This window comes from Pan troglodytes, chromosome 1, assembly GCF_028858775.2.
Source record: "Pan troglodytes isolate AG18354 chromosome 1, NHGRI_mPanTro3-v2.0_pri, whole genome shotgun sequence".
Taxonomy (NCBI): domain Eukaryota; kingdom Metazoa; phylum Chordata; class Mammalia; order Primates; family Hominidae; genus Pan; species Pan troglodytes.
The window spans coordinates 67664373-67684273 of record NC_072398.2 but is presented as its reverse complement, the minus strand read 5'-3'; the positions used below and the strand labels follow the sequence as shown (position 1 = coordinate 67684273).

Here is a 19901-nt window from a genome sequence, read left to right as displayed (position 1 = left end):
CCATTCCTTGGCTTGTGGCCTCTTCTCTCCATCTTCAAAGCCAGTAATAGCGGGTGGGGTCTTTCTCATGCTCTGTCTTTTGAACTCACTCTTTTCTCTTCATCTCTGCTTTTAAGAGCTGGTGTGATTATATAAGAGATTATGTAATTAGTCAGACCATGATAATCCATGATAAATCTCTTCATTTTAAGGTCAGCTGATTAGCAACCTCAATGCCATCTGCAGTCTTAGTTCCCGTAATTTACAGGTTCTGGGGATTATGATGTAGACATCTTTGAGGGGGACATTATTCTGTGTACCACATATGATTTCTTCATTAAACACAATACATGTAATTTAAATTCTAGAGGTTACAATGGGGAGGAGGTAAATTAGCTTTTTTTGAGCACCTACTGTATGCCAAACCTCATGCTAGATCTGCACATGCATCCCCTCATTCTAACATCTCAACAACCAGATGAGATAAATACTATCCTTGTTTGATGATGAGTTAACTGAGGTTTAGAGAAATTAACTAACTTTCCTGAAGTCCAAAAGCTAGTAAACGTAGAAGTCAGGACTCAAGCTCAGGTGGCTAAGATTCCAAATCTGAATGTTTCTCTTTCTACCACATCATATTTTTTCTCCTGGGATCTCAACTAAAAGCCTCAGAAGTAATCACTTATTTAAATGTATGTGTTTCCTCCAGGTTCGTTATAGTCTGTTTGAAGTCTGAGTTTGACGTAGATAGATTACTCATTTCCTCTACTCCAGCCTCTGATAAGCAGCAGACCAATTGTATATTACCACAACCTGGGAAAAGAGAGACAACTGATAAAGTGAAGAGACTTTGTCTCAAGGCCTTTGGTGGGGCTGAGCTCTAAGTCAACTAAGTGGCTTAAAGTGGAACCAGGCATCTTATCCCTGCAGGGCCTCCCCTGGGTGTGACAGGTGGAGGGCATACCAGTCGGAAAGCTGGTCCAAGCCTCCTCTGTCCTGCTCATCTCAGCTGCCTGGGACTCTGCCAAGAGGCTGCCTTTGGTCAATTCAAGCTGCCCTAGCCAGCACGGTTGACTGGCACAGAACGGCCTGGAGTGGCTGTGCCAACTCAGTCATAATGGGAGGAGCTGTGCAGAGAAAGACCTTCCAGGAATTGAGGGTGCAAGGAGATAGGATGGGGCAGATATGAGCGGCAAGTTTGGTGGGGCCATTGGCAGGGCCACATCTGGAGGCCTCCCATTCTGTGAAACACCCCAGCAGTGTGTTAATTGATTTATTTTGAGTGCAGTTTGTTTGGATGTGGGTAGACTATTGATGCTGTGGCACTTTGGAAGCTCACGTTTCCAAGCCAGAGATACTTCATTTGTGTCTGAATGAGAAAAATCTCAAGATACATGCCGTTCCATCCCTGAGATGCCTGCCACAGTACCAACTCATGGAGGCTGCAGTTACTTCAGTCTCATATACACATATATGTGTGCTCACGTACACACTTTTAAATAATGTGATCGGCTTATGTCCTGCTTCAGTATTCCTGCTCTTTTCTTCCAATTTGGGTACTGCTCTGACAGGCTGGCAGCACACCACAATTCTGTCTTTGCACATTGATTGACCTGACTCTGACATATCAGGATTGCAAATTACTAACTTGCTTTTAGGCCCTGGCTCCTGAGGAATTTATAATGTCTATTGGGATCTCTTCTCCCCTTTAGCTTCTGCATTGAGAGTCAGAAGTGTGCATGAAGTGGTGTTGGCTTCTTTCTGTTTGTATCCAGGAGGGTGGGAGGCCCCAGGAGAGCAGACATCTGGGGCTTCTTTCTGTTGCACAGCCAATGCCTATCCACAGACGACCTTATGTGAAGGTGCTAGGCTGTGAGTTCCTTTGTTTTATTTCAGGAAACATTGATTAAACATCTATTTTGGATATTCAAAGACAAAAAATGACCAACTTATTTCTCAATTAAAATGGCAAATGCAATATAGTGTTATCATTGCTATGGGGAGTGGGTGGGAAATATAAGGTATTATAGGGGCACAGGGGCACATAGGAGGGTGCCTATATTCGTCTGTTTTCACACTGCTATAAAGACATACCTGAGAATGGGTAATTTATGAAGAAAAGAGGTTTAATTGACTCACAGTTCTGCAGGCTATACAGGAAGCATGGCTGGGGAGGTCTCAGGAAACTTACAATCATGGTGGAAAGCGAAGGAGAAGCCAGCATGTCTTATGTGGCTGCAACAGGAGGAAGAGAGAGAGCAAAGGGGGAAGGGCTACACACTTTCGAACAACCAGATTTCATGAGAATTCACTATCACAAGAATAGCAAGGGGGAAGTCTGCCCCCATGGTCCAACCTTCTCCCACCAGGTGCCCTTCCCCAACATTGGGGATTACAATTCAATATGAGATTTGGGTGGGGACACAGAGCCAAACCATATCAGTGAGTGCCCAACCCCATCTTGGTAGTGGATGGTCAGGAAAAGCTTCCTTTAAGAACTGACATACAAGCTAAACCTAAAAACAGTGGAGATTTTCAGGTGAAGGGGGATTGTGTGTGTGTGTGTGTGTGTGTTTGTGTGTAGAAGGGGTTCAAGAAGAAGGAAAGACAAGTTCTAGGCAGAATAGATGGCATGGGAAAACACCCAGAGGCCAAAGATAATTTGGCAATTGAGAGAATTAGAAACCGAGATTATGGGTGGTTTTTAGAGCGCAGTAATATCATGGATGGAGGTATGGGGAGAGATTAGATTAGCAGGAACTAAAAAACGAGATAATAATATATAGGCGAGGTGCAGGAATTTGTGCTTTAACCTTAGGGAAATGCAGAGCTACTGAACAATTGTAGAATAGTTTCATGATCAAATTTGGCTTTAAAGGAGATGATTTTAGCTGTGATACAGAGAACGGCTTGGAGGAGGCAGAACCAGCATCAGGGAGACCCACTGCAGTGGTCTTAGGTGATAAGAGCAGTAGCCTGACCTAAGGACTAGAATGGAGAAAGCAGGTGAATCTGAAAGATATTTAGGAATTGCAAAGAGTAGGACTTTGTGATTGAAGAATAGGATTGAGGGAGAGGAGGTGGCAATAAGAATACCCCTATTTCTGGCTTAGGCAACTGGATGGTGATAGTGGAGCCATTGATGGCTACAGAGACAGAGAAGGCAGCACAAGTGTGGAGGCATGGGGTGGAAAGATGAGAGCTGTATGGGCATGTGGAGGTATAGAAATACTTCTGTGCTGTTGACGAATAGTCGGCCCTTAGCAGGCACTCATATATTTTCTTCCACTGCCTCGCTCACCCTAACTAACCCAGTCCCTAGGGCATTCTCAAGATCTAGAAATGGAACAGTTACTGTGTGACATAGCAGGAGGTCTCCTGTTCTGACTGGTTAGTGCCCTTGCCATACCAGATCAATATTTTTAACATCCCTTCTGTGGAGACAGTTCCTGTGGTAGGGTTCCTGTGGCAGTTGGTTGTAAAAAGACAAGAGCTGAGGAGAAAGAGGTTATAGCCAACCAGGCACGGTGGCTCACACCTGTAGTCACAGCATTTTGGGAGGCCGAGGTGGGTGGATCACCTAAGGTCAGGAGTTCGAGACCAGCCTGGCCAACATGGTGAAACCCCATCTCTACTAAAAATACAAAATTAGCCGGGCATGGTGGCGCATGCCTGTAGTCCCAGCTACTTGGCTGAGGCAGGAGAATTCACTTGAATCTGGGAGGCAGAGGTTGCAGTGAGCTGAGATCATGCCACTGCACTCCAGTCTGGGCAACAAGAGCGAAACTCAGTCTCAAAAAACAAAACAAAACAAAATAAAGTCATAGCTAGCAATGTTTTATTTGAGAGTCACCACCTAAAGGGTAAAGCCTTTGAGTGGATGGAAGTCTTCAGGAAGAGTGTAGCAAGAAGGAAGACAGGGCCCAGGGCTAAGGAATTTGGACTTTACCCTACGAGAAGTGGGGAGCCAATAATGTATTTTAAGCAGGGGCATGAGGCAACTGGTGAAGCCTGCAGGACTAAAGGGAGTGCCAGAGATGTCTGACAAGGTTGCTGCCCTCAATGAACTAATTGGGGTAGATGAGATAAATGTCTCTTGGAAAGTAATGGTCATGCCAGGTGTGATGATTAAGTAGCAGGTGTGTAGCACAGAGAGTAAGGGGGCTAATTGTTTCCCACAAAATAACTTGGAGCCCGTATGGTTAGGGCCAGATGAGGGCTTAGTCAATCAATTTGCCTTTGTGGTAATCCTGAATAGAAGAGGCTGCTCCTTGGGTGAGAAGACAAATAGACTTTTGAGTTCCTTTTAAAGGCTAGACACTTGGATAACTAGGAAGGGTTCTTAATAAAAGTGAATGCCTTTTATGGGACTTTGCAGTTTACAAAGCCCTTTGATGTCTGCTACCTCATTTCATTCTTTTAACAAGTAAGTTAGAGGACATTGCAGAGATAAGGAAGTGAGGCCCAGAGATGTTAGAAGTTAATTAATAAGTTATGGAGCCAGTCTTCATGTCTGGGTCTTTAGATCCAAAGTTTGATTCTTTCACACTTCTCCAGTTGTTTGCAAACTGTGTTCCTTGGAGCCCTTCAGGGATGCCTTGGGCTTGCAGGTGATGGGGAGGGGATGGGAAGCATTCAGGGAGCAGGGCTTCTGCTCCCAGAGCCCTACCTCAGCCAGGGCTCTCAGGAATTTTCCAGTTTTCTATGTCAGCCAATTTTGGAAGGTTTCCCCCAAGGAAGCATTTCCCAATGTGGAAAAACCTACTGTATCCTGTCTTCAAGGCTATCTCTAGGTAGGCCTGTCCCTAAACCCTCCTCCAAAGTTGGTGTGAATTCCTGTGCTTAACCACATACAAGATCTAGCAAAACACTTCTTCTTTTCTAACCCTAACTCTTCAGCTCTAGCTCCAGCCTCTTCCCTCTGGATCTTGTTCTAGGTTGTCTGGTGGTTCTTCTCAGTACAATGTCTGTTTCGTTTCTGCCCCAACACCCTACCACCTTTTTCTAGATTCCTGGCACTCCAGACACTGGAAGAACGAGTATAAATATTTACCAGCTTGGATCCTTTCCCAGACATCCATTGTTGCTGACCCTGTGACCATCAGCTGGACAGTTTTAGTGTCTTCAAATCTTGATGGACTTGTATTTGGACACTTTGTGGCAGTGTTTTTCTGAAACCAGTGCATCTCAAGTAGTTGGATCTAATAATTCCTTTGTTCTCAGAAATTGTACGTTCATTAAAACAATCCTTTGTCCATTAAGTTACTTTTTATAAAGGCTACAGTTTGCCTGGATGTATCCAGTAGGCATGAGTTAGAGATTAAAGACAAAGGGCCCAGGGGCAAAGGAAATAATTTTATTTCCTAATCATACAGTGACATTACAAGTTAGCATTTCTGTAGTTTCCCTTGCTGAGAACTGCCTAGAATTTAGTGATAACTTCCTGACTTACAAATTGTGAAACCTAGGCCTAAGCCTTTCTCCTTTTCTTAAATATTTATTGAGCACCTACAGTATAGGTGCAAAGCTTAGCTCTAGGCTCTGTAAAGGATACGGATTTTAACAAACAGTTTCTGCCTTCAAGGGAGTTAATGGTCCCAGCATGTGCCTAAGTAATACAAGGAGGAGGCAGGGAGGGGTGGATGGAGTAAGTGCTGAGGGTGGCCTGAAAATGGAAGTAATCAGTTTATTTCGGGGTTCCAAATGAGAACATGAGTATTATGCTAAGTAACTTCTCTTTTATATCCTGCTCCAGAAGTGTAGGGGTTGGTGGCAGAATCCCACAGTGGACAGAGGCCCAGAAGCCAACTGGACAGAAGGTCTAGCAAGGAGAGCTGACCCTGATAAATCTAGTCCCAGCTGCTGGTGTGGTTGATGATAGAGAGCTGTGGGCTCCAGAGGAATTCTGGTGCTGAGACAAACTCAGATATTTCAGTTGTATGCTTTGCAAAATCTGTTTGATTGCCAGTAGCTCTTGAGCCCTTAGCCCCTGATAGGCTGGTCACCCACCAGATCCACAGCAGGGAGAACACAGGCTCTGCAGACAGAGACTGGGTACAGGTTACTGCTCTCTTTCTCACTTTACTGTGTTGGTTGCTTAACTTCTCTTGCCTCAGGGTTCTCACAGTGCAGAGGGGAAATGATACCTACCTTGATGGGTGGTTGAAAGGGTGGGAGAGCGTGCAGGGAAAGAGCTTGGCATACAGTAGACACTCATTAGATAGTACCTCATTACTTTTGTTATGAATCCAAGGGCTTCATGGTGGGATCAAGGACCACAGCTGTGGTGGCCTAGCACAGATGTTGCATTTTACTCTTGTGAGTGGTCAGGAAAGCCATGCTGTATGGTGGAGTGAGGGTCTAGAGATCAGGCCCCCATCCCCACCCTGCTCCCCAGAGCCTCCAGGGGACCTTGGACAAGACTCTTAACCTTCTCTGTACATTATTCCTATTCAAACACTGATAAAATGGAAGTGAAAAATCACAACCTTCTGAATTGAAAGGGACCTTCCAATATAATATGCAATAGGCATATTTAGTAGAAGAGACAGTTGAGGCTTAGACAAGGTGAAATGAAGCTCCAAAGGCAAATCAGGGGGTGGCCCTGTCTTGACTCCCAATATAATGCTCCCCTTCACATAGTTGCTACCCAAGTAGGTGGTGGCTTGAGAGTTTGGGAGCATTCATGAACTATTGCATCTGAGGTGCTTTTGGCTGGACCACGTATATTATAGACAAATCCATTTTTATTAGCATCATTCAAGGTTCATAGCATAAAGGCTGCAAGAAATGGTAGTGAAAATATGCTGTCTTCCCCCTAAACCAGTTTTAATTTCTTAACTCCCTCCTGCCCCTTGGTTCCTCTAAGTATTTTCCTGCTCTGACCTGATATTCATTCACTTGGTATTTATTCCACATGTACTAGGCTTTGCGTACTACAGGGACTTCATAGCCAAGACATGCAAAGTTGAAAAGTTGGATAAACAATACAGGAAAAACAAAAGTGAACAAAAATGCAAAGCACTATATGATTAAATGTTGAATGAGAAATCTATGCCTGTGGTTCCCAAATGCTAATTTATGGATTTGTACTTGTTGATGATAACATTTTCATCAGTTTTCTGTGAAATGAGAAAAATAGGGCAAGGTGTGATTATTTCATAAGGCTAAATTTATTTAATAGGATTTTCTGAGATTATATCCTTCCAACATTTTAGTGCTAAAATGTCCTTTCTTTTATGAGATGCTGGAGCATAAATAGTGGTGGTTGAAAGCCCATACTTAAAAAAATAGAAAGTTGGCCACATTATGTTGGTTTCTTTTGAAATTTGGCTCATCCTTGAAATCTAAAGCTAAGACAACCACTGGTGGGCACAAAAGTCCAGAGTGAAGGGGAGGAGCAATTTTTGAGGAGTGGAGTGCTCAGGGAGAGCTCCAAGGACAAGGACAAACATTGATAAGGAATTGAAGGATGAGAGGATTCAATAATGTGGAGAGGTTTGGGGAGGCTTCCTCTTGAGAGGATAACGTGAGAAGAGCCTTGGGAGCAAGTGTGGAGGGTCTGTTGAGGGCAATAGGGAGAAAAGTTTGGATGCCTTGTCTTTTTACCTGCTGTGCTCGTAAAAAATTCACCTAGTTGTTACCACAATAAAAACTGATCTTTGGCTCCTTTCAATTAACCAGGTCACAGTCCTGAACTACTTGCCCCAGTCACTGAATCAATGCCCCAGTTCACCTTGTATTCCAGAACTAGTCTTTCATCTGCTCAAGGCAAGGTCAAAAACAGGCATACAAGAGCATCTGATGCTCAGTAACTCAGCTCCAGTTCTGACTTCTTTTTTTTCATCCTTGACCATAATTTAGACTCATTAATGGGTTAGATGGTCTTTGCTCATTCTGGCCTCATTTCTGGGCCCTACACCCTAGGCCATGCCCTTGAATGTGTCCCTATCTCTCTGAGGAGGACCCACGAGCAGTAGTGTGCCAGATGCATCACAGAGGGGACTTAGGGAATGGAAGAAGGCTCAACAGGATGCATTTACTGGGTGGAGAGGGAGGAACTGGTGGCCTATGCCTGTGGGACTGAGGTTCGGATGGTTACCATTGACTAAAATGGGAAGAGAGCCTGTTTGGAGGAGAAGAATTTGGTTTCAGGGATGTTGAGCCCAGGAATGGGAAGGGAGAACTGGTAAGAAATTGGAGGGAGGTGAAGGGAGGATGAGGAGAAGGACCAGGTCCATTTGGAGTCATGGTCAAGATCTTCTGGAGAGAGACTGCATCATTGCTGCAGGTACCAGTGAGTGAGGAGGAAACTGAAAAGAGTTCAGCCTCACAGGAAGGCTGGAAATTAGTGCAGGAGGGATGGGCAGGTGAGTAGGAGGCTGGGGAGGTCACAGAGGACAAGATAAGAGAGTCCATTAACCTAGAGAACATACCATTTGTGTCTGTAGGGGGTACTCCTGTGTTCTGGACTAGGAGGAGTTGTGTTTCACTATGGGTGAAGAGCCTGAGGGTAAGGAGAGGCTGTGCCTGTTCTGCGACCCTCCATGTGATCTGAGGTATTCCCTTGGCACATACTCAGACACCCACCTCCTTTGCTTGGTGTCTTCAATCTTTCCATACCTCCTCCTCAGGGGGAAGAAGTCCTTGCTTCAAGTAACTGACTGGCTGCAAGTCATGGAGAGGGTTGGGGCCAAGGGAGCCATCTTTTTTTATGCCTCCCTCTGGGGCTGCTAAGAGCAGTAGATCTGTTTGAGCTTATTTATGTGCCTGGAGTTGAGAGCTCATATTTTGCTTATTCAACCAGCTTCCCACGCTGCCAGGAAGGCACTAAGCAGCAGAAATTCATGTTCACCCTCTCCTCTGTCTCCCTCTCTCTCTCACTCTGTCTTTGGTATTCTTCAACTCCAACGGGAGCTAATATTTACCTGTAGTGTTAGCTGTGGGGCTGTGGGATGTGGCAGCTGGAGGTGGAGAAGACTTTTTTCTCCCTTCCTCCTCCACCTGTCTTTCCCTAGAGATTTGAAAAGGGAAAAATTTTAATTTTAATCTTTAAGACTGCCTGTTTGAGATTTCAGATGTTGTTGAGAAAAGTCAAGGGGTCTTGTGCTCACTTTTCTACTGAAAGATAAGTGTCTTAGTCTGTGAGCCTCTATAATAAAGTACCACAAAGCAAGTGGCTTGTAACAACAGAAATTTATTTTTTATAGTTCTGGAGGCTGGGAAGTCCAAGATCAAGGCACTGGTAGATTTGGTGTCTGGCAAGGGCCCTCTGCCTGATGGATACCTTTCTTTCCACTGTAACCTTACATGGTGTAAGGGGCAAAGGATCTCTTTGGGGCCTCTTTTAAAAGGGCACTAATCTCATTCATGGGGGCTCCACCCTTATGACCTAATCACTTCCCAAAGGCCCAACCTCCTAATACCATCCCCATGGGGGGTTAGGATTTCAACATATGAATTTGGGTGAACATAAACATTCAGTCCATCAAAACAAGGAGGAAGATGAGATTGGTGGGCTTTTAGGACATGCTGCAGAGAAGGGAGAAAATGTCAGCCAAGGAATACTGTCATACTATTCCTTACAAGTGGAGTGACTCCCGCGTTGGTGACAAGAGGGCATGGATGACAGAGTCTGAGACATTACTGTGACTGGTCTTACTTGGTGCTGGTCAGCTTGGACAACTTCTGCAGGGGGAGCCTAGCAGATTTCATGTGCTAGGCACAACAAGCAGGGCTGGCAGCCATAGCTTCTCCCTACCTGCAGGGAATGTGCATAGGGGCAAGTTCCCTCTGAGCCCACTGCCTGGTGCTGACTCAGCCCAAGTGCTTACCTGCTCACCAGCCAGGAGTTGAACATATAGATGAAGTTGAACGAATGTCTGAGGCCAGGAATAGGAAAAATGTCTCAGCTCAATGTGGTTTGCGCATGACAAAAAGAGTAACTGGTGATATTTCTAAGACCTTGGTACATTCCCACTATGGGACAGGATCATCCCTCTCCAGGATGCTGGGGGAAGGGACAGGTGGGAGATGGGGCAGGGATGAAAAGGAGAACCTTGAGGCCGGGAGTGGGTGGGCATGTTGGCCTGCATGGATTCCACACAAGGTCTAAGTCCATCTGTGTGTGTAAGCCAGCGCCCATAGCGGCTGGAGGCTCCTCCACTCACTTCTCCAGTGCCTTTTCCTGCCTTTCTAGCAGTTTTCCAGAAAGTCTATTCCTGTTCTTCAAACTGCTCTTTTATGCTATGTGTCATGATTTCTCATGCCCCAGTTTGTCCTGTTGTTGCCATGGTAGCTGGCTAGGGGTCGTCTCCAGTTGGGTGGGAATATCTTGCTGGCAGGCCACGGAGGCAGAAGAAGATATGGGTGACTTCAGGCTGGTGCTTCGGGGACTCCTGGTGTTACAGACCACCTCCTGGCTCCCCATTCCCACCCCTCTGCATTTCCCACAGTTTCCTATGCCCACCAGAAGGCAAAAACAGAGGAGGAAACAAGTGTAATATTTGCCTTTGTTACGGCCATTTCAGAAAAAGCCTGGCAAGGCATAGACTGCCCCTTTCAAGATTGAGCTATGGCAGAATTAAGATGGGACCCTTGTCTGGGCAAGAACCGCAAGGGAACACTTGTCCCATCAACACTTAGAAAGAGAAAAGAAGGCAGCAGACAGCAAGGCAGGATTTAGCTGTGAAAAGCCACTTCCAAGAAACACGAAGATAAACTGAATGCCCTTGACACCTATGAGCTAAGCATCTGGCAGCTGGGACTCTCCATGCCTATGAATATAGAAACTTTTGTATGGGCCCTTGACTTCACTTTTGTGAAGTTTCCTGTGATTTGGGCACACTGCATTATTGTTTGTCTTTCTATCTTTCACTTTGGTTTCTATCACATTTGATGGCTACTTTTCACATGATACATTTTAAATCATTTATTTACCCATCCATCCACCCATCCATCCATCCATCCATCCATCCATCCATTTATTCAACAAATATTCAAGAAATAACCATTGATTACATACTATATATTATGTACTGTTCCAACTATGGGGAGATAGCAGTGAACAATATTGACAGTCTCTGCTCTCAAGGAGCTTACATTCATCTGAGATAGATCAATAACAAATAGACAAGAAAATACAGGATAGTAAAGAGTGGAAGATTAACCTGGGGTGATGTCACAGACTGTGACTGGGTGGATGGTCCAGGAAGGCTCTGCAAAGGTAGCATGTGAGCTGAGATCTGAAAGCCAGGAAGCAACCGCTATGGGGGGATGGGGAAGAACATTCCCAGTACAGGGAACAACTAGCTTAATGCCCTAAGGCAGAAGCAAGATTGGTATGTTTGAGAAACCTCAAGGAGGGCAGTTGAGATAGGTGAGCTGGTGAGCACTTGGGCTGAGTCAGCACCAGGCAGCAGGCTCTGAGGGAACTTGCCCTTTACATACGTTCAGGTAGGGAGAAGCTATGGCTCCCAGCCTTGCTTGTTGTTGTGTCTAGCACATGAACTCTGTGAGGCTTCCTCTGTAGAAGCTGCCCACGCTGGCCAGTGCCAAGTAAACCAGTCATAGTAATGCCTCAGACTCCATCATCCATGCCCTCTTGTCCCCAACACTGGAGCTACTCCACCTGTGACTGGAGCGATGGGGAAGGACGTGGAAGATACAGTCAGAGGGTTAGTGTGCCAGACACCTTGCCTGCACCACGTCACAGCCTTGTGGCCTCAACTGTTTCTGGGACTTTTGGCTGCTTGTTCAGGTTCCAGTTGTCACTGCAGTGACTGACCAACTCCATGCATGTAAAACCCGACAGCACTTCACCTCATGAAGGTGTACCTCCCACCTCTTACCCTGGAGCTTCCCTATTGACACCAACTCACGAGATGCACAGGACTCTCCTGGGCAACTGGAAGGTGGAGAGGAAATTAACTCCCTGAGTGATGAACATTTGATCAGTGAGAGATTGAGCAGATGAATTCTTCTCTGTCTTCAGATGGACTGTCCTGAGGCACAGTTGTCTTTTACCAATGGCCAGCTAGCTAATGCACCATCATATTGGCTCTCCCTCCTTGCCTGCCTTACTTCCCTTTTCCCTCACTCCTGCTTCCTTGCGTTTGCATACCTTAATAAAGGCACCTGAACCCTTGCCTCAGGCTCTGCTTTCTGGGGGAAACCACACTTAGACGGAGAGGCAGGCACCAGCTGATATAGGGCCTGGTAGGACATGATAAGGAATTTACATTTCATTTTGAGAATTAGGGGAGGTTATTAGAGAATACTGAACTGGAGAATGATATGGTCTGTTAGACTTTTAAAAAAGCTGACTCTGGTTGCAGTTTGGAGAATAGATTGAAGGAAGGCAGGATGAGCAGTGGGCAGGCTACTATCACAGTTCAGGGGAGAGATGGATGATGGCATGAACCAGAGTGGGAGCAGTGGTGGTCATGAGCCTGTGTGTTTGTGAAGGGCAACCATAAGACAAGGCTGTACTGAGAAGCATACTGGGTAGTGGGCCAGGAACAGGACCCACACCTTTGCACAGCAGCTGTTATGGTTGAAATTCAAATATGTGGTTCAGCAAGACAACAAATTACAACCTACCAAGGACCTTCATCACCTGTTGAACATAGAGAGACTTCAGCTGGGGAGAACTGAAGACCTTTACAGAAACCTCAGGACATTGTTATTCAAACCGATCCATGGAGTTCCCTCAGGAGGAAGGAGCTTGGGTTCAGCTCCTAGTTGAATCAGAGTAACTCTCTGCCTTCATCTGTTTAATTCATTTACACTTAGAGTAGTATTTCTTTTGCAGAAAGGGATGCGTGGCTAAAAATGTACTACTGCTTCCATTAATGAAAATTAATTTAGCTTAATAAGATGAGTCTGAATCTTGGATTCTGCCAGCCCTGAGTTTGAATTCTAGTTTGACCCATTTCTAGGTATGTGGCCTTTAAGTTTCTCATCTGCAGTATGGGAATTAACACTAACTTCCTGGAGTTGTGAGAGTTAAATGATTTGGGTGTATAAAATATCTGATACATGCTCTTTATACCCTCTTTACTCCACTCATAGTAAATAAATCCTGTGGGAAGCTGAAGTACGGTGGGGATTGAATTGAGGTGGGTGCAACCTTAGCCCTCACCTGGTAGACTTCCTTCTAGAGTTTAACCTGGAGATACTGGAGTTTTTGCCATTAAGGGAGGTAACAGGTCATTACAAAACATTCCTCTGGAGTTATTCAGGAGACTAGAACTGAGCCCTTTCTTTTGAGAGGGTCAAAACAGTATTGGTTTATGAATGACTATGATAGTACCCCTGTGAGATAGTTTAAAAGAAGTGTTGGGCCGGGCGCAGTGGCTCACGCCTGTAATCCCAGCACTTTGGGAGGCCGAGGCGGGCGGATCACGAGGTCAGGAGATCAAGACCATCCTGGCTAACACGGTGATACCCCGTCTCTACTAAAAATACAAAAAATTAGCCGGGCGTGGTGGCGGGCACCTGTAGTCCCAGCTACTCGGGAGGCTGAGGCAGGAGAATGGCATCAACTTGGGAGGCGGAGCTTGCAGTGAGCCGAGATTGCACCACTGCACTCCAGCCTGGACGACAGAGCAAGACTCCATCTCAAAAAAAAAAAAAAAAGTGTTGTTCAATCCATTTTATAGATGATAGTTTCTAATACTTCAGGCAGTTGTGCCTTCCCTCTGCAATCAAACTCTGGGGCATTTTTCCCCTTGATGCTGTCTTCTTCACTTGCTCAACCAAAAATACCAGCTCTTGCAGAATAAATCATCAATTTCTGAGGGTGGCTGATGTGAACAACTCATATGAATCTCAGGCCCATCTTAGATTTTTTTTTTTGGGAAATTACAAAAGTATTTTACATTTGTTATAGAAAATATGGAAAAGCATATGGAAGAAAATGAAAATTATCCGTAATGCCATCATGTACAACTGATCATTAATAATGGATAAATATCCTTCTAGGCTTTTTTTCCCTACACACACACCTGTATGTATATTCACACACATACATATACCCACATACAGCTTATTATACTAATGGGGATTATAGGGTGCACATCTTGCTTTTGTAACCAGCTTTACTGATTAATAATATATTATGAACAGTGTACTGTGTCATTAAATATAGTTTTACCATGTGATTTTGAATAATTGCAAGAATTCTCTTATGTGATTCTTATGATTTGATAACAAGTTCCTTATTGTTTTTCACTTACAATACAAAAAGATTGTAGTTTTTAATATTCAAATGAACAATCCAATGACCAGTTTTATAAATGCATCTTCATGTGCAAGTCTAATGATCTGATAAGGAGAAATTCCTAGGATTAGAATTATTGGGGCATAGGCTGTGCACATATTTATGACTCTTGAGAAGTATTGCCCTACCTCCTTCAGGAAAGGTTGTGCTAATTCCAACCTCACCCACAGTGAATGAGATTGCACTCATCTTTGCCAACTCTGGGTATTTCAATTAGTAAGAATGTCTCTTGAACTTCTCCTAAACACAGTTTAATTATGATATATTTCGAACATTTGTATAGAAAACAAGAGACACCCACGTACCCACTACCAAGATTAAATACATAATAATATTTGCCATATTTGCTTCATCCCTCTCCCATTTTCAAATAAATACAATGTTACAGATGCATTTTGTATGCTCATTCTTTGTTCCTTGCTCCAGAAGTCATCACTCCTCTGAAATTGATATTTCATTACCATGTGCATTTTTGTAATTTTACTACATGTGCATTTATGAAAAAGCATGTATATGAATTTTTTGAGTTTTAAAGTTTTATTTACGTGATACATAGAATGTGTCCTTTTGCAGCAAAATGAACATTTGTTTTTAAGATTTACCAGTATTATTACATGCATACTGAGTTCATTATTTCACTTTCTGCATAGAACTCCATTGTATAAATAAATCACAGGTTCTTAATTCGCTTCCCTTCTGAGGGGAGGCTAGGTTGCTATAATTATTTGTTATTACAGATAAAATGATCATCCTTGTCCATGTCTCTTGGGTGCATGTGTGAGATTTTCTCTGGAAAGATACCTAAAAGTGGAATTACCGAGTTTAGGAATACACATTTCCAACTTTTATTAGGTACAGTAGTTCCCCCTTATCTGCAGGGGATAAGACCCCCAGTGGATGCCTCAAACTGTGGATAGTGCCAAATCTTATAAATGCTATATTTTTCCTACACATACATACCTATGATAAAGTTTCATTTATAAATTAGACACAGGAAGAGATGAATAATAACTATTAATAAAATAGAACAATTATGTGATATACTGTAATGAAAGCTATTCACATAACTTATATGGGCTCTCTCTCCCTCTCTAAAATTATCTTAATATTTTTGGACTCTGGTTGACTGAGGGTAATGGAACGTGAAACTGTGGATAAGGTGGGGACTACTGTATTATCTAACACATTGCTTTTCAGAGTGAATGTGTCATTTCCACTCTGCATATCATATGCAGAACTCCCATTTCTATGTATCTTCAACGTCACTTGAGATGTTCAGAATTATTAAAGTGTGCCAATCTGATGGGTGTGAAATGGAATCCAATTATTGCATTAATTGCACTTTCCCTGATTACTAATGAAATTGAGCACTGAACATATGTTTGTTGGCCATTTGGATTTCCTCTTGTGTGAATTGTAGATTCCTATCCTCTGCCCATATTTCTATCAGGTAGTATGTGTTTTTCTTATGATTTCTGAGAATCCTTGAATATGTTCTAGATAGAATTCGTGAGTTGTCAGTATCTTCTCCCCCACATGACTTGTCTTTTTCACTTTGTTTATGGTGCTTTTTGTCATACAGAGTTATTAATTTTAGTGTGGTAAAATGTATCTGCATTTTTTGATGATTTTTGTTCATCTTCTCTCATTTAAAAATTCCTTCCACATACTGAGATAAAAAAGAAGTCATTTATATTTTTTAAATAACATTTTTTTACAGTTTTGCATATCACATTTGGCTCTTTTAATCTATCTGGAACTAATTTTTGTGTATAGTGTGAGGTGGGCTCTAATTTTATCTATTTTTTCTCTGCTATGATTAGTCCTTTGACTCAACACCATTTAGTGAGTAGGCAATTCTTATCTGCTGTTTCTGGGCACTTTATTTTATTCCACTGGTCTATTTGTATATCCCTCTCACCCATGTCTCACTAATTTAGTTTTTATAACTTTGCAGTTTTGGTATATTAATTCTCCCCAAATTGTCTTGCCTATTGGCTCTTTATTCATCATATGATTTTTAGGATCACCTTGTCACATTTCACTAAAAAGATTAGATTTTAATTGAAATGGAATAAATGGATAGATTAACCTAAGGGAGCCTTGCCATATTTAAGCTACTTTGTTTTTTGTTTTTTTTTTTAGTCCCTGGGCATGACTTATTTCTTCTTATGTTTAGAGCTTTCTTAAAGTCCCTCAAGAGAGTTGAAAATTTTTCTTTACATCTTTGATTGGGTTTGTTTTTAGGTACCTTATGGTTTTGTTGCTTTTGCATGGTGTCTTCTTATCATTACATTTTCTGATTCTTTGTTTTAGGTGTACCAGAACTTGTACTTTTGTACACTGATTTCATGTCCACCATCTTTGTAGAATTCTCTTACTACTGTGAGTGGCTTTTTTTTTTTTTTTTTTTGTAGGCAACTCTTATATTTTGGATGCAGGCAGCATCACCTGTGAATAATGATAACTTTGTTTTTTCCTTTATAATCCATATGCCTTTTCTTTCTTTTTATTTACTTATTACATTAACCAGTACTTCAAGTCCAATACTGAATAGAAAGAGTTTTAGTGGGTGTCCTAGACTGATACTTCACTTTACAGCTATGTCTTGACTTAGTCTGTGTTCCCTGTGAACACCACCTTACCTCTGACCATCCTGCCCACTTTACATGGCATTGTTGATTAGTAATTTAGTTCCTTTTTTGTGTATGTATTCATAAATTAGACACTATATATATATAAATAAAATTGTCATTATATCCACTATTATCTTTTGCTCCTCACACCATTTTCTTGCAGACCATTCTTTTCTTCCATTTAAATTTCCTCCCCAAGAAATGTCTTATAGTACTTATTTCCCCTGAACTTGTATAGTAAACTCTCTATTTTCCTGGAAAAGTCTTTATTTCGAGTCATAATTTAGCTATTTTCAACACTTGATGATATTATTCTATCACTTTCTGGCCTGGCCTCTATTATTATAATTAATAATCTAATTGCTGCTTCTTGTAGGTAATCTGTCTTTCCTCTCAGGATGCTTTTAAGATTTTTTTCCTTCATATTTTTGGATCTTTTGATATTTCACTAGAATATGTGTGTATAGGTTGAATTTATTTTTATTTATCCTCCTTAGAATTCATTGAAATTCTTGACTTGGAGGATTTATATCTTTCATCAATACTAGAAAATTTATCCTACAGATCTTCAAATATTGTCTTTCTGCAGTCTCTATGATCTCTTTATAGAAGTCCCATTAGATATATTTTGGGTCTCTTCATTCTGTCTTCCATGTCTGTTAACTTTAATCATATTTTCTCTATTTTTATCTCCCTGGGCTGTATACTGTGGAGTTTCCTCATATGTGTTTTCCTGTTTACTGACACTCTCCTTAGTTATATATAATCTAATAGTTAACCTATCTATTGCCTTTAATTTCAATGATTATATATTTTATTACAATAAATTTTGTATTTGCCACTTTTTCAAATTATCTTTTTTCATTTCATTGCATTCTATTATTTTATTTCTTTACATATCTTTTCTATTATTTCAAGTACTGGAGCTTTAATCTTCTTGTTCTTTGTATTAGCTAACTTATCCTTATGCTGATTATTTCCTTGTGTGCTTCAAAAATTTTGATTACAAGTCATGTTTAGTAGTGCTTGTTTTCCCCATGGAAATGCAGTGTACTCGGGATTGTGAGAGTAGCCTAATAGAGTAGTTTTGTTTGATTTTCTTACTTGACCCAGGGGTGTTATTTTCTTGGCCTAAGTGTTCCTGAATCCCGCTGAACATGTAGTGTAAATTCAGCCCATAAATCCATGTCACACACAATCTTGAGTTTTGATTTCTCAGGGTTTTGCTTTTTCTCATTCACTCAGAGACAGAAGCTTCCTTGTTATCTATTTTTGCTGTAGAGTTGATTTTCATGCAGTTTATTTAACTGAAGGTACAGTTCTTTAAGGGTTATAGCTTAGCGCAGAATCTTAGTTCCAACTTCTGTCCACATAAGGTCTGAAGACCTTATCACTTCTCTTGAGTGGACATTAAAACTTACCCATTAGGCTGGGCATGGTGGCTCATGCCTATAATCCCAGCACTTTGGGAGGCCAAGGCTGGTGGATCACTTGAAGCCAGGAGTTTGAGAACAGCCTGGCCAACATGGCAAAACCATATTTCTACTAAAAAAAAAAAAAAAAAAAATTAAGCCTTGTGTGGGTGGCGTGTGCCTGTGGTCCCAGCTACTCAGGAGGCTGAGACATGAGAATCGCTTGAGTTTGGGAGGTGGAGGTTGCAGTTAACTGAGATGGGGCCACTGTACTCCAGCTTGGGTGAAAGAGCGAGACTCTGTCTTAAAACAAAACAAAACAAAACAAAAAATAAAACAAAGCAAAGCAAAGCAAAACAAAACAAAACACATGAAAAACCCAACCCATTAAATCTTTGTTACCAGGACTAGTTACTGCCTATGGGACAGCTGCAGTTTCAATTCACACACTTCCTCCTTTGTATTGCAATTCCTCCTAGGGATTTCCTTTTATATCTTTCAAGTTCAGCAATATATCTTTTCAAATATATTTGAAAATATATTTCTGTACTTTATCAGTTTTTCTAGAAATGTGTAGCAAGAGATTTTCTTATTCTGCCATCTTTCTAGTACTGAATCCTTGAATGACTTTTACAAAGAGAATAAAATAGGAAAGCATAAAATAGTCCCTGGGAAATACACACAGTCCTCTAAGACTTGAAACTAGATGTTCCTAATGGAGAGGTTAGTAAGAGTGCCGGACACAACACAGGGGGAAGATTTGAGGAAGGAAGTGGGTGAGAAACAGCAGTGCATTAATGGGCAATTACTTTCTGCCCCCTCAGATGGTACGTGAGTGCTTAGCTAATGGCAGTTCACTTAGAAAAGTGATCATTGGTAAGTCCTTACCAGCAGCTCCCAAAAATATCTTGCCTGAAGTGATCGAGCCTTTTTAGGAAACGAAAGATCAGATTCAGAAAGCAAGGAGATGGTTCTCAAATTCTAGTGAAGACAAATTCTAGAAGAAAAGCTTTCAAAGGGTGTTGTTGACCAGAGAAGCTGAAGGATTCAAGCTTTCTTGTAGCTTTAAAAATAAGAAGGGTAAGAAAACAGAAGGAAAAGCAGGGGATGAGGGTACACAGGGTTGAGTTGAAAGCATGAGTGTAGGAGTTTTCACTGCAGACATAGCTGATTTGAGGGGGAAACATTGTTTTGCAGGGCTTGTGACCAAATTTCTTAGGATCCAAAGTGTCAGGAGAAATCCTATTTATTTGAAATCTAGTTGATAAGCCTTAAGCTGATTATGTCAGGTTGAGGTCACTTTTTCTTTTCAGCTTGGGTTGTCCCTTCAGACTCTTCTGTCCCTTCAGTTTCTTTTATCTTAAGGCATGGAGCCCTGTGCAGGCCTATGAGACCATCAGAAAAACAGAGGTGCAGCTCTGAGTTCACTCCAACTCTCAAAGGCTGTGACTTACTAGATATGAGGGAGAAAATGAAAGTGTACATAGTGAGGCAAATGCATTCCACTGGGGTTCCTGCATTCCTGGTCATGATGTTGATGAGTCCTATGAGCTAGAGCAATCTATTTAATTATTCTACATCAGGAGTCTCAAC

At 42.1% G+C, this 19901-nt stretch overlaps 1 protein-coding gene and 1 long non-coding RNA gene across 13 annotated transcripts in view; one reads left to right on the top strand and one right to left on the bottom strand.

The window, feature by feature from the left end:
- CACNA1E (calcium voltage-gated channel subunit alpha1 E) overlaps nt 1-19901 on the top strand; it is a 492838-nt gene that overhangs the window by 131566 nt on the left and 341371 nt on the right. The gene's annotated exons all lie outside the window — the stretch shown is intronic.
- The window catches only part of LOC134808538 (uncharacterized), a 33582-nt gene continuing 13720 nt past the window's right edge, over nt 40-19901 (bottom strand). The window contains exons 2-3 of the long non-coding RNA XR_010151716.1: nt 2119-2214; nt 40-118 (exon numbers count right to left, since the gene is read on the bottom strand). This is a non-coding gene — a long non-coding RNA (uncharacterized LOC134808538). The remainder of the gene's footprint in view (nt 119-2118; nt 2215-19901) is intronic.